This window comes from Rhineura floridana, chromosome 8 (assembly GCF_030035675.1).
Source record: "Rhineura floridana isolate rRhiFlo1 chromosome 8, rRhiFlo1.hap2, whole genome shotgun sequence".
Taxonomy (NCBI): domain Eukaryota; kingdom Metazoa; phylum Chordata; class Lepidosauria; order Squamata; family Rhineuridae; genus Rhineura; species Rhineura floridana.
In genome coordinates this window covers 9,910,501-9,925,208 of record NC_084487.1, presented here as the reverse complement: position 1 = coordinate 9,925,208, position 14,708 = coordinate 9,910,501, and the positions used below count along the sequence as shown (strand labels likewise).

Sequence of the window (14,708 nt, the reverse complement as noted above, 5' to 3'; positions counted from 1 at the left end):
CTGCTTTTGCATTCCAATCCCCCATGATTATCAGCAAATCTTGTTTTGGTGTGTGATCAATTTCTTCCTGTACTTCTGCATAAAATCTCTCCAATTCCTCTTCTTCTATATTTGTCGTCAGAGCATAGACTTGGATGATGGTTATGTTGATAGGTTTCCCATTTAATCTCATTGATATCACTCGCTCAGACCTTGCGTTGTAGCTCCTAATTGCTCTTGCTACATCACTTCTCACTATTAAAGCAACCCCATTTCTTCTTACTTTCTCATTTCCTGCATAAAATATTTTGTAGTTGCCTGATTGGAAATGTCCCATTCCCGTCCATTTTAGTTCGCTCACACCAAGTATTGTAATGTTGATGCATTCCATTTCTTGCTTGACAATTTCTAACTTTCCCTGGTTCATGCTTCTCACATCCCATGTTCCTATTGTGTGTGTCGTACAACTCCGGACTCTCCTTTCACATCTGTGCACATCAGCCTCCGGGCTTCCTTTCGGCTTTGACCCAGCTGCGTCATTAGTCACAGCGCTACTTGTACTTATCCTTTGTTCTTCCCCAGTAGCTCGGTGAGTGCCTTCTGACCTGGGGGTCTCATCTTCCAGCACTATCTCGTGTTGCATTTTGGATACTGTGTTCATAGGGATTTCGTGGTAACAGGTATTCAGAGGTGGTTTACCATTGCCTTCCTTTTGAGTTTGGATGCATCTTAGTCTGGTGTTTCAGCTTTGACCATTCCGCCTTGGGTGCCCCTGCTAGGAGTCTAGCCTCTTGGTCTAGACTCCTGGCGGCATTGCTCTTAGCTTCTTCAACACACTCAAACCCCCTCATCACGTTAAGGTGTGCATCCAAAGAGGAGGTTGAGATACTGTACTGCCCTACAAATTTGTCAAAATGCAAAACCCATTTCAGTTGGTCCTTCACAGTCCAATTTGTCAAAATGCAAACACGCATTTTGGTTGGTCCTTCACAGTCCAATCCACTTGCTGTGTAGCTTGGAAGAATTTGGTAACGTGCCTCTGAGCAATAGCTGCCCAATTTCCCTGCTTTTTAGAGTTTGATAGAAATATCCGTGGGCTATAAGTACATTCTTAAACTGCAAGGTTTTTTGCCTATGAGTAAATTTCCCTGCTTTTTAATCCGGGAGGTAAGAAATGGGATCCTGTGCAAGTTTGCTGAGAATGGATTGATCATTTGCATGCTTATTGAGTTCAGTGGGACTTACTCCTCTGCGATCATGCTTTTAGGATAGGTGAAACTGACCACAGGGGATGGGGAAGGGAGGAGGAGGAGAAGGGAGGGGAGGAAAGGCAAAGTGGAGGACTATGGTAGGAGCAGGCAGGAGGGGGAAGGGAGAAGGACAGATTTGATCATTTGCATGTTTATTGAATTCAGTGCAATTTTCCCCGATGCAATCATGCTTAGGATAGGTAAAACTGACCGGTGGGGGGAGAGGAGGAGTGCTGATGTGGGCAGGGGAGGAGGAAGGAAGAGGAAAGGGTGTTGAAGTGTGTGTGTTGTTGCGTGAAACAGCATACGTTACGTTGGAGTTAAGTTGCTCAAGAAACTTCTCAGATGCATTAGATCAGGTTAAGAGTCTTTCATTAAGACATTATGGCTTAAGGCTTTAAGATCCCCCCCTCTAGGAGAGAAGTTCTCAGTTCAAAGACATTACACAGAAGACTCAGCTCAACACAGATAGCTGCTAGAACTCTCCCAGTCTATCTTGATGCTGCCATGACAACGGCCTTGGCTATCCGTTCCCAGACTGGGCAAAGACATAACTTCTCTTAGCTACAGATTTCCACACTTTCAGACTTGATGGAAAAACACTCAGTGACAGTGTGGTTCAATGGTCAACAAAGGGGAGGGAGGGGAAAGGCAGGTCTGATCATTTGCATGCTTATTGAGTTCAATCGGATTTACTCCTATGCAATCATGATTAGGATAGGTAAAACTGACCATGGGGGAGGAGGAGGGGGAAGGGGAAGTAGTGTATTGGAGGGGGGCCAAGGAAGGAGGAGGGGAGGGCAGGTTTATTCGTTTGCATGCTTATAGAGTTCAATGGTATTTACTTCCATGCAATCATGCTTAAGATAGGTAAAACTGACCATGGGAAGGAGGAAGGGGAGGGGGAAGGAGAAGGAGGGGATTGGAAGGGGAGGGGGAGGGGAGAGAGGGGCAAAGGAAGGGAGACGGAAGGGGCAAGAGGGAGGGGATAGGAGGGAAAAGAAGGGTGGGTGGGTTTGGTCATTTGCATACTTTTTGAGTTCAATGGGATTTATTTCTGTGCAATCATGTTTGAAAATGGAAATGGACTGCCTTCAAGTCAACCAGACTTATGGCGACCCTTTGAATAGGGTTTTCATGATAAATGATATTCAGAGGTGGTTCTACCATTGCTTTCCTCTGAGGCTGAGATGCAGTGACTGGCCCAAGGTCATGACTCTGTGGGGATTTGAACCCTGGTCTCCCAGGTTGCAGTCCAGCAAAGGAGAGCCCACCATATCCTGAGGCAGTCTGTTCCACTGTCAAACAGCTCCTACAGTAAGGATGTTTATCCTAAAATTTTGCCAAAATCTGCATCTACTCTCTGGATTAACCAAGAACAAGTCTTCTCTGTCTCTGGTCTTTCAAATATTTGAAGACAGCTGAAGAAAAAAAGTACAGTTTTTGCTTCTCATGCACAGGACTGGGGGAGAAGAAATTCAGTTCGGTAAAAGTGAATCTACATATTTTGCACTTTCCAAAACAATACGCGATCTGAAACATAGGCATCGCACTGCTCCAAATTTTGCAGTCCAGTTCTGCAGCCACAAAATGTATACAAAAATGCATATACTAGGGTAGAGTGTGCATACGAATACATAGTGAAAATAGCACACACAAATGCACTAGATCAGGGGAAATTAGTTAGGGGGAAATGAGTATATTAGAAAAAGATTATATAGAGAATGGGCATATTTTGACAAAAGGGCTGATGAATTTTCAGGAGGATTTTTTAAAAAACAACAACCACCACAAACAAAATGTGGAAATGTGGCGAACTGAACTTAAGATTGGAAAAATGAAACTGAGAGAAGCAAATGGTCAGATTTGCCCCTCCCTACTCATGCATGACTGTGGACTAAGGAGCTAAAAGAGCCACGAGTCTATGAAGCCCATGAAAAGAAAACTCTTTACTTTGAAAAGAGTGAATTGCTCAGCAGCAAAACCTCTGTTTGTAGGGCTCTAGTATTAAATTATTCCCTTTTTTAATTTCCTTTCTAGCTATCCAGAATGGGTGACTGCATTCTTTTTCATCTTGATGACTTTTGCTTTGGTTTACAAGGGAGCCTGGATTTATACCAGGCTGGTCATCGTTCTTTGAAAAGTAAGTAATCTTTCCGAATGGGATTGGGAGCAACAGATTGTGTGAGAAGGACCCATATGATTTTGGTCCTACAAGTTCCATTTTTAATACTGAAAGGTCTGTGCAAGCTGCCATGCCACTGCTGTAGCATAGAAATGGTGGTAATGCTGATGGTTAGACACTTTTTTTTGGAGTTGCTAGCTGAGTAAAATAAAATTAAAAAGCAAAATATCGGCTGTTTAGGATGGCTAACAAAACACACCCACCTACAGCAAAACTGAACAAAATGGTTTTGTCACATAAAGTTGTCATAAGCTATTGACATAACACTTTACACCAGAGGTGAAGAATTGGATCCAGTCAGTGGGCCATATCCTTCTGCCCTCTGGACCAAGTTTGTCAGATGGGTGGTGACACCCACCTTGTCAATCACCTGACTCACAAAGTTGTCAGATGACCTATTTTTGCCTACGTGGTTTGAAATCAAATGATGCGGGCAAAGCTATGGCATGTTGCAAGATGCAGTGCTCAGCTGATTGTTCAGCCCAGCAGTGCCCCACACCTGATGTCATGTAGGGCATGAGGGTGCGGCTTGGACAAAGCAGCCTGGTGGGTCAAATGGAGAGGCTGGCATGCCCAGTTAGTCCTGCGGGGTGGTGGTTCCCCAACCCTGCATTACACAATTGTTGTAAAGATTACAGCTAGATGCTGCTTGCAAAGTGCTCTGAACACTTGCAAGCACTATAAGCATGTTAAGTATTTTTATTATTACTCCTCCTATAACATTCATAGAAACATGTGGCATGATGTTTGGGGGATATAACATGAAATATAACATCCACAAGAGTAAGAGCAGCATATTGGAAACACTTGCAACAAGCCAGTAAGAGGAAACAGGATGGGCCATACATTTCCCTGCTGCCTATTTCTGTTGCCTACTAGAAAACAACTCTCCCCTCTCTTCCCTAGGAAAGGCTACCGGACTGATGCCACAGTCTATTTTCCTTGGGTTTCTCCTCTTCTTGATTCCAGCAAAGAAGCCATGCTTTGGAAAGAAGGGGTATGAGGGCCTTGCATACAATAGTACTTGATATATCTTTATTAGCTTCCATTGGTTCCCAGCCTCACAAAGTATCTACGTGTGAGTTCAAACATTCATATGACATTCAAGTGAGTTCACACAATAAAATCAGTTACAACAGTGAGCTTCAGATTATATATTTTTTTGTTCACATATTGCTCCCGTTTGGACCATTTGCGGGCAACTATAGCCATTCAGACTCAGGTTCACTTATGAACTCTGAGAAAAACAGGTATTCCTGTAAACTGGTCTTCTCTAAGCTGAGGTCCTCTAGATGTTTTGGACTACAACTCCCATCAGCCCAGCCAGCATGTTTGTTTGTTTATTTATTATTTGATTTATATCCCGCCCTTCCTCCCAGCTGGAGCCCACAAAAGCACTAGAAACACTTTAAAACATCATAAAAACAGACTTTAAAATACATTAAAACAAAACATCTTTGAAAACATTTTTTAAAAAAGCTTTGAAGATGTCTTAAAAAAAGAAAAAAGGTTAAAATATATTGGGGTTTTTTTTCTTTTAAGTTTTTAAAAACATATTTAAAAGCAATTCCAACACAGATGCAGACTGGGATAAGGTCTCAACTTAAAAGGCTGGTTGAAAAAGGAAGGTCTTCAATAGGCGCTGAAAAGATAACAGAGATGTTCATGCTTCCATTAGCTCCATCATTTGACCGTGCTAGCTTGGGCTGGCAAACACCTAGAGGGCACCAGGTTAGGGAAGGCTGCTATAAAGGAAGGTTATGTCTTCTACCAGATTCATAACTTACTACTTTTTATAGGGGGACCATCGTTTCCCTGTGGCTTTTTTTTCACCAGGTTCTGGTTGGTGCCAGATGCACCTCTGTGGGAAGGAAATTGTTAGAAGTATAACAGCACGGATCATTCATTTTGTAACTTAAGGGTTAATTCTGTTAGTATTAAAGTCAACTAGCTAAGTGGAGGACAAATGGAGGTGTTGCTTAGCAACCAAGCAGTGACATGATCTTTCAGTGAGTTAGCATGTGCTCTGACTTGCTGTGTAATTCTGGGGAAGTTTTCCTCTGTGTGTTTGGTTGTATGCCTCCCTGCTTTGTACAAGACCTGAACTGAAAGACAAAACCTCTCTGTTTTTTCACCTCAAATTATGAACTGCTTTTGTTCAGTTTGCTTAATAAAGTGTTATCAGGACTGCTCTCTCTGGACTCTGTCTGCGTGATTTTGCTAACAGGAATTCCACAATTTAAGGACTGTTTCTTTCTTGTCCCATAACTCTCCAGGTTTGCTTCAACTGGGCATAATCAGAATTTGCACATGTTTGTTTCAACCAATTGAAAGCAGAACAGGAATTGTCATTAAGATAAAAATGTTGGTCTTTGCAGGCTGTTAAGTAAAACAACTTTTGACCTGAACCTACTTTTTCTAGATGTCTTCAGTGTATGCAGATTCATTTGAGCTCCAGTTTTAATAAGGTTTTGTGTGTGTGTGTGTGTGTGTTTAAAGAGTTTAAAGCACAAATAAAGTTTAGGCAGGATGTCTTTGTTCATTTTGGTCCAGTTTTAGAACTCTGTGCTTCTTTGTGAATATTTCTGAACAACACAATTCACACCAACCTGAATTTGCAAAGATATCTGGAAACATGGCAAGCTTATCTTTCTTTGTGCATTTTACTTTGACAAATTACAAATTCCACCGATGTTAACTCAGGAGGACCAATAATCACCTGGAAGGACTTTGAGGAAACAATGCCCTGGGAGACTGTAGTCCTGGTTGGAGGAGGTTATGCTTTAGCAGCTGGATGCAAGGTAACCCAGTTATCCCTAGATAGACTGCCTGTGACAAAACAGAAACCCATACATTGAAATGTCAGGTCTTTTTTACAAATACACCTCTCTCTTTAAGAGAATACTGGTTTATCTCAGGTAACAACCTCTTCACTCTTATTCCCTTTGGTGCCACCTAAGCTATTGCCATTTGAGCCTCCCTGTATCCTTTTCTCCATCTAAGTCTACAAATGCCCCCATGACAATGGACTCAAATTATACTCTGATGCTTTGATGATTTTCACTGTAATAGTGGACCTGGTCACAGTTAATGATGGGGTGAATTCAGAACTGCAGGTGTTCAAAATACCCAGTTCCCTCCATTTGAAAATCCTCAACCCATCTCAAGCCTATCTTAGATCTCTCTGAATAAAGGTCTGGGTTAAAATATTTCTTTCTGATATTTTCCCCAAATTTGTACATCACCCTTCATCATGTTATCATGATCCCCAGGGTGGTTTCTAGCAATCAATCAAATTTATTGTGCAGTCACAGACCCAATATAGGGTGGTTTCTAGCAATACATAAAAATACAGTGAGCAAAAAAATATAAACAAATGTTGTGTTATGTGCCTTCAAGTCGATTACAACTTAGGGCAACCCTATGAATCGGCGACCTCCAATAGCACCCTGTTCAGATCTTGTAAGTTCACGTCTGTGCCTTCCTGTACAGAATCAATCCATCTCTTATTTAGTTTTCCTCTTTTTCTACCCCCTTCTGTTTTTCCTGAGAGCCAGTGTTGCATAGTGGTTAGAGTGTCGGACTACGACCTGGGAGACCAGGGTTCAAATCCTCACACAGCCATGAAGCTCACTGGGTGACCTTGGGCCAGTCACTGCCTCTCAGCCTAAGGAAGGCAATGGTAAACCCCCTCTGAATATTGCTTACCATGAAAACCCTATTCGTAGGGTCGCCATAAGTTGGGAATGACTTGAAGGCAGTCCATTTCCATTTTCTATTTTTCCCGGCATTATTGTCTTTTCTAGTTATTCATGTCTTCTCATTATGTGTCCAAAGTATGATAACCTCATTTTCATCATTTTAGCTTCTAGTGATACTTCTGATAACAAATGTTAAAACAATCCAATTAATACAACAAAGGCATGAGGCCAAGCAATCAGTGGTGGCTGCAAAAAGGTCCCAGACTCAACCCTTAGTCACTGCACCTGGCAGAGCTCAAAGAGTTCCATCCCTGTCACTGCCAGGTTATACACACACAACTCCCCCAATACTTTGGGAAAGAAGAAGAGATAAATAACCAGTGGTGAGGAAGATACACTAGAAATAGGAAGGGCTTTGCTAGTCTCTCATTAAATGCAAATGATGCTCCTAACTTTCCCCAGGAGATGTTAAGGGGGGCATGAGATTACAGTTTTCTGTGCCTCCGGATTCTACTTGGGATGCAGAGGAAACAACAAATTCTGTGCTCTCTGGTAGGAAATAATGATATCTTTTCCAGTTAAGGAGAGGCCACCAAGACCTCTTCTGGCTCTAGTGAGGCCTTTCTACCACTGGTTGCCCCATTCTCTTTGCCCTCATATTTGCTTAGAACTAGAGGGAATGATAGGGGAGTTTTACCCATTCCCTCCCCTCCTGAAACTTTCTCAGAAAAACCTAAAACAGGAAAATAGTAAGGAAATAATGGATTTTGAGGCAAGCTAAAGGGAGAGCATTCCTCACTAACCACACAGTCACAAATCTGTTACTATGCTATCTGCCTAGCTCAGTGTATTTACATTCTATTGCATCCTTGCAGAATTGAAGGATCAATGTCTGAAAAAGATTCTGTAGGGACTGAGGACGTACCACTTCAGCTTTCTCCCCCCCCCTTTCCCTTCAGACCTCTGGCCTTTCTACATGGATTGGATGACAAATGTTGTCCTTAAGTAGTCTCCCCTCTTGGGCTGTCAGTCTGCTAGTCTGCATCCTGGTGTCCATAGTCACGGAGTTTGTTAGTAATCCAGCAACCATAACCATCTTTTTACCTATTTTATGCAGTATGGTAAGTACAGAGTTTGGGATTATTATTATTTATTATTATCACCTTTTACATATGTCTCAAAGTGATTTGCAGACATATCAAAGGAACAGCAAAAATAGTTTAACTCTACAAAAACAATTGAAAATAGGTTCTGAAACAAAAAAACAAAGACATAACACAGAGACTTTTTCACCCATGTGGAAAGGCATGTAGAAACAAAAATGCCTTTAGGTGTTTTTGGAAAGTTCAGATAGTGAGTGCCTGTCGTGTCTCAACAGGAATGCTGCTCCCCAGAACAGGGGCAACCACTCTAAAAGACCTGCTCTGAGTTCCTGTGGAATGGGCTTCTGGTATTGGAAGATGAAGGCAAGGCTATCTATGCCTTGTTCCTCACTCCTACTGCTCCCATGGACGGGTCCATGGTTGCTCATCCGCTAAGCCCACAGACCTGTGCATGCTGTTGTTTAACACCAGATCAGTACACAGTAAGACCAGACTCATCCATGACTTGATCATGGATGAGGGTGCCGATCTGGTGTGTAAAACCAAGTCCTGGGTAGGTGAGCTGAGAGGAGCTGATCTGACCCTGCTTTGCCCACCTGGTTACTCGGTGCAACACCAGCACAGGCTGTACAGATGGGGGGGGGGAGGAGTTACTGTGGTCCACAGAACTTCCATCTCTGTCACCAGGAAACCACTTTCTCTTGGAGCTGGCTATGAGGGCTGTGGAGGAATTTACTTGGAGGCTTTTATAACTGAAGCAGATTCCAAGTTTATTCATGCAGTGTTGAAGAGCCAAGCAGAAAACTGCAGCTGACTCTGACTCTCTAGAAAATGGCACAGGCCTTTATAGTTTTTCAAAGGACAAAGACTTCAGCAGATGAAACTCTCACATTTTGAGCATGTGTAATACACATGAAATTCTTTGAGTTCAAAGCATTCTGTTTATCTGTAAATTGCTAGGACAGGTTGTTGGGGAGTACCGGGCCATGTTGTATAGAATATGTTCCAGCGCCTCACAAACACATTATTGACTATCAAAAGGAGTTGCCGGTGAAGTTCAAAAGAACTCAAAAGGGACATAAAAAGTCAGTTCAATTCACATTAATGAGGTCTGATCCAGTATACAGAGTATCAGAATGTCTTTTGGCCTTTGTTTAAAATCAGCTTTGTTGCTGAAAGTCAACTGCTTGGCCATGCTGAATGAGCAAAACTCATAAAAATGTAACAAACACCACCACCACCAAACCCCTCTAACTTTTCATGTAACATAAACAGTATGGACACTGCACATTCGTCAGAAAGGAAAAAAATGGGTTGTTTTTTTAAAAAAAATGTTCATAAGAAATTCAAGTGATTGCAGCACAAACATTTCATACCCTTTTGAAGAGGGGATTCCTAACACTGTGCTGTGCATCTGTTTTTCATACACAAGGGCTCAAAAAGGAGAGTGCAAAGGAGGAAATTATAGGACCACAATCCAAGTGAACTGTTGATTTCAGTATGTAGGGATGTATACATATACCTCAAGCTCCAGTCAAGGGTAGAGATGAGATCCGTTGGCCAGTGCCAGTTTGAAAGCATTCCATTAACCTGACAGGCCAGCATTGATTCAAGTTCATTCTTTGTTGCTTCTACTGCTCTTTTACTTTCCTGTGCAAAAAATATTGATATTAATGTCTATATTTTTAAAGGAAATAGCATTTTCAAAGGATATACGGATAAATTATCATTCTTAATATTGATTGCAGCAGCTTTATTTTAAAAAAAGTCTTTGAAAATAGTTGTAGAAAAACACTACATAAAAATCCAATCTGCCACGACAGAGAATAAGCAAATTAATGGAAAGTCCGGTACCAAACCTGAATAGGGAGAAATTCTAGCACATCCCTAGTCGAGGGAATAATTCACTGTGACGCAAATACCTTTGATTGGTTGACAGAGCTCACAATTCTTCACTATTTAGTATTGTAAATTTGGGGCTTTTCGTTTAGAGAAAAGGCGAGTAAGAAGAGACACGATAAAGGTGTAATACAATTATACATGGTGTGGAAAAAGCAGACAGAGAGGTTTTTCTATCTCTGTCATAGCACTAGAACTTGGGGACATCCAACAAAGTCAAATGTTGGAAGATACAGGACACACGGTGCATCATTAAACTATGGAATTTACTCTCACAGAAGTAGTTATGGCCACCAACTTGGATGACTTTAAAAGAGGGTTAGACAAATTAATGGAGGATAAGACTATCTATGGCTACTAGCCATGGTGGCTATGTTCTAGTTTCACCATCAGAATACCTCTGAATACCAGTTGCAGGGAATCACAGGTGGTGAGAATGCTACTGCACTCAAGCCTTGCTTTTGGGCTCCCCATAGGCCCTTGGCCGGCCACTGTGAGAACAGAATGGGCTTGATTCAGCGAGGCTCTTCTTAGCTTCTTATTGTCATTTTTCAGATAAATGCACAGCATGATAATTCAGATGTCTTCATCAAGTCCATGAGATCTGCAACAATGGCTATAGTGATCACAAGACTCTGGTTATCCTGGAGCTTCTGTGATGGGAGTTCTCCAAGTCCTAGGACAGCAGTGTGACATCCTTGGGCTGGAGGGACATGGGCATCACAGGTTTGACTTGTAGAAGTTCTTCTGAGGCTGGTCCTGGCTGCAATTCCCCTTCTGACTCTACCACCTTGTCCGCTGAAGGAAGAGAACCTGACCCCAGGGTCATGACTCTCTCACACTCACACCTCTCTCTCTCTCTCTTTCTATTCTCCATCCAGGCAAGCAAAAGGCTTTATCAGAGTTCAAGGACACATTCCAGCCAGGAAAACGCACTCATGTAACATGTGAAGCAAGAGATGTGGCTTAAGGAAGGAGGATATGACTGTGGAAGAGGTGTGCCCTGAGGCGAGTCCCAAGGGCTATACAGAGGCCTGGAGGACCATCACCCATACTGATGGCCTGGAAATCTGCCCAGCAGAACAAAATGCATGAGCTTCCATGGTGACAAAACTCCTATTTGGGGCACTTAGGTGTGGGGTCATGCTCATTTGCACCAGTCCCTCCCCCATATGGTTTATACGTTTGGAGGAGTGTTGCGGGGGGAAGCCTGCCAACACGTGTGGACTGTGCCTGTGAGTTTGAATCCCAGCATTCAGGTTTCGAACTCACAGAGACCACCTACCGATGTTTGGGAGGCTGCCTTACTGCAGGCACCCACCCAAACATAGGAACCCCTTTGGGGAAATCATCCCTGCTGTTTTCCCAGCTCACACAGCATTAATGGCATGTGTATGCGAGTAGTGGGGGGTAGTCCATTAGAGCTAGTGGGGCACTGCCCCACCAACCTTAGTCTGCTCTCACTACCCCCTGCTTACTTATAACTAGTCCAGGTGGGTGGCCCTGCCTATCAGCTTCCTCCTTCTTAGTCTCAGGGTTGCCCTTGTAGAACTTGCATGGAAGAGGATGAGGACAAAGCTAGAATTACATGGCTCTGCCTGTTATTGGCTCTAACTCCACCTAGTGGTGGTCTCCTTGCCTTCTGCCCTACCAGTCCCGACAAACACAAGCCACCACTACGTCTAAATAGGGTTAAAGTCTAGGCAACGTTTTCTGCTACATTTTTCTGTGGAAAATGTCCTGTGGAAATACGTTGTTTCCCACAATGAATTAATAACATATAAAATGATTTCATATCAGTGAAACTGGGCACACTTGTAACTAACTTTTTTTGCTGGTAACTATCTGTGAGGAGCATATAAAAATGTAGACTTTCTTGGAAGTGCTAAAATGTGTATGTTAACAGTTTTCAGTGGATCTTAGTATTTAAACAATATAGAGAAAAGTGTTTGCTGCAGAGCTGTCATGTCTTAAAATTTTTACAAGTAAAGCATAATTTTTAAATACAGTTTTGACTCTTTCTTCATAAAATATTTAAGTCTCATTAAGTGTGCTTTATTGATATTTCCCCCCAATCAAATACTTCAATTCTTTTCACTATTGGAAAAACTTTTGAGATGTTTAATAATTAGTAAGTCAAAAATTAACGTGGCATTTTAAAAGTGATTTATTTATTAAATATAAATCAAATGATCAGATCCAGATGATCAGATTCACAATTGGTTTCAGGCACTGGAAACTTTTTCTGCAACACAAAACTTGATGGGAACCTGGGGTTGACTTTATTCTCCAGAATGAAGACTGGAAGTGTATTGTGTTGCACCTCTTCACCTCCTAGAGCAGGGATAGGGAACCTGTGGCTCTCCAGATATTGTTGGACTCCAGTTCCCATTAGCCCTGACCACTGGCCAGGTGACCTTGACCTCATGGGAGCTCTAGTCCAACAACACCTAGAGGGTCACAAGTTACCCATCGCTGCTTCAGAGCATCCTTCTGTAATTGGGTGCCTTCTGGACGTCTTGAACTACAACACTCATAAGTCCCAGGCTGCACATTTTATCCCAGCCTTGCACTAAGGGAACAAAACTAAGAGTGCATGAAAATTCTCACATGGATATGCCTGAATAGAACATCATCAAGATAAATGTTTAGCATGCCAGACACGGAACCTATGAAAAACCTAGGTTCAAATCTTCTTTGGCCAAGAACTCCCTGTGTGATCTTAGACAAGACACTAACTACTTCTTTGTTTGTTGAGCTGGAAGAATAACTATCTTATTAAGGTTGTTTGTAGCGATGCATTGAATGTGTTTGAATACAGAGATGTATGAATTGACTTATGCTCATGGATTCTCCCACTCGTGGAAGGGGAGGGACTCATTTTCCCTGATTATCCTTTCCACCTGCATCCCCAGAAAGTCTGCTTTGGAGTGTTTAAGGACCCTCTGGAATAGTGTGGGAACTGGCAGGAGGAAGGGGGTTATCATTGAAAATAGACTCCCATTGCCATTCAATGAGTGACAGCCTCAATTTGATCACCAGACCCTCTGCTTACAGAATGGCCACACTGGATTCCATGCAGTAAGAACACACTTGCCAGGTTCTCATATCATGTTATGCCAAACCATGGTTTAGTGCAAACACACAAAGTGTGCAGGCTCCAGGAGAGAGGATAGCAGCCATTTTGCTCCTCCCCAGTTGTTCTGGTATATGCTGGGTGAGTGTGTCATCTGAAACCAGGTTCATGGTTTATCTCTCTCCAGACTAATCACAAGTTGTAATCAAGGTCTGGCCTATGATTTACAGCCCACAGTTTGTCCAGGACAGTTAAACAACACACTAAACCAAATCAAACCATGATTTAGCTCAGTGCAGTAGCAGAATGACTGGAAAGGAGCAGTGCAGCCACAATATTCTCTTTGGGAGCCCGCTTGCTCATGTGTTCACGCTAAGCCATGGCTTGGCTTAGCACGACACATCAACCGGGCCACTGCAATCTGCACAGCCCAATTCAAAAGCTTTGCCGATGACAGACAAATACAGACTCCTAACAACTGTTAATATTGCAAAAGGGTAATAATAGCATACAACAGGTACACCAATCCTCCACTCTCACTAATTACTTGGATATCCAGGGTTTGAGGCAGAGGACCTTTTCTAGCCCTATCCAGAGATGCTGGGCTTGAACATGGGACCTTCTGCATGCAAAGCAGATGCTCTACCACTGAGGCATGCGCTTTCCCTGTGTTCCCTAACAAAACACCTATGGTGAAAGCAAGACATGAAACTATTTCAGAGTTCCCTGATTTGCTTATTAAAGAAATGAAAAGTACACCCAAAGATAGATAGATATATTAATTTATTCAGTAACACAGCTTTATGGTACTTTTTGTACAGCTGATTTGTAACATACCAAATCTTTGATAAAAGTCCTTGTCTTTTTGTTCTCTGAAGTGAGTTTTCTTTTAACCTTGTTGAATTTTGTGCCATGTGTACTCAGTTATTCCATGCAAAATGAGTGTGAATTTTTAAGCAAATCAGGGAACTCTGAAATAGTTTCATGTCTGAAATAGTTTCAACTCTGAAAAGAAAACTCACTTCAGAGAACAAAAAGACAAGGACTTTTATCAATGATTTGGTATGTTACAAATCAGCTGTACAAAAAGTACCATAAAGCTGTGTTACTGAATAAATTAATGTATCTATCTATCTTCGGGTGTACTTTTAATTTCTTTCATGAGTCAATGTAACAGTCAGACCATTATTGACTGTTGTGTTGGAATAATTATAGGAATTTATGCCAAAATCACATGGATACCGAATACAAAATATTATTCAACAAAAACTGAGAACAATAGTCCAATCTCTTTGTCTCTCTGCTTTGTTTTTCTTATTACACATGGGTTAAAAAAAAAAGAAGAAGAAGCAGTCAAATATCCAGAAAGCATTGGAAGGTCCCATGGATCTGGTAACACTTCAGCTTGTGGGCAGTCTAGTTCTTCAAGACTAAACCTGGAGGAAATCCACAAACACCACTTTAAGATTTGGCATCTGCAAACTACATCATCTACACAATACAGAGATGGCTAAG

At 42.0% G+C, this 14,708-nt stretch overlaps 1 long non-coding RNA gene across 1 annotated transcript; it reads right to left on the bottom strand.

Annotated features, from left to right (window-relative positions):
• Positions 1-4,453: 4,453 nt before the first annotated feature.
• LOC133390169 (uncharacterized) lies at positions 4,454-9,863 on the bottom strand. Its single transcript, XR_009764328.1, has 3 exons — positions 9,741-9,863; positions 7,123-7,294; positions 4,454-6,243 (listed from the first exon to the last, which is right to left on the bottom strand). It is a non-coding gene; the product is annotated as an uncharacterized LOC133390169 (long non-coding RNA).
• Positions 9,864-14,708: the final 4,845 nt, after the last annotated feature.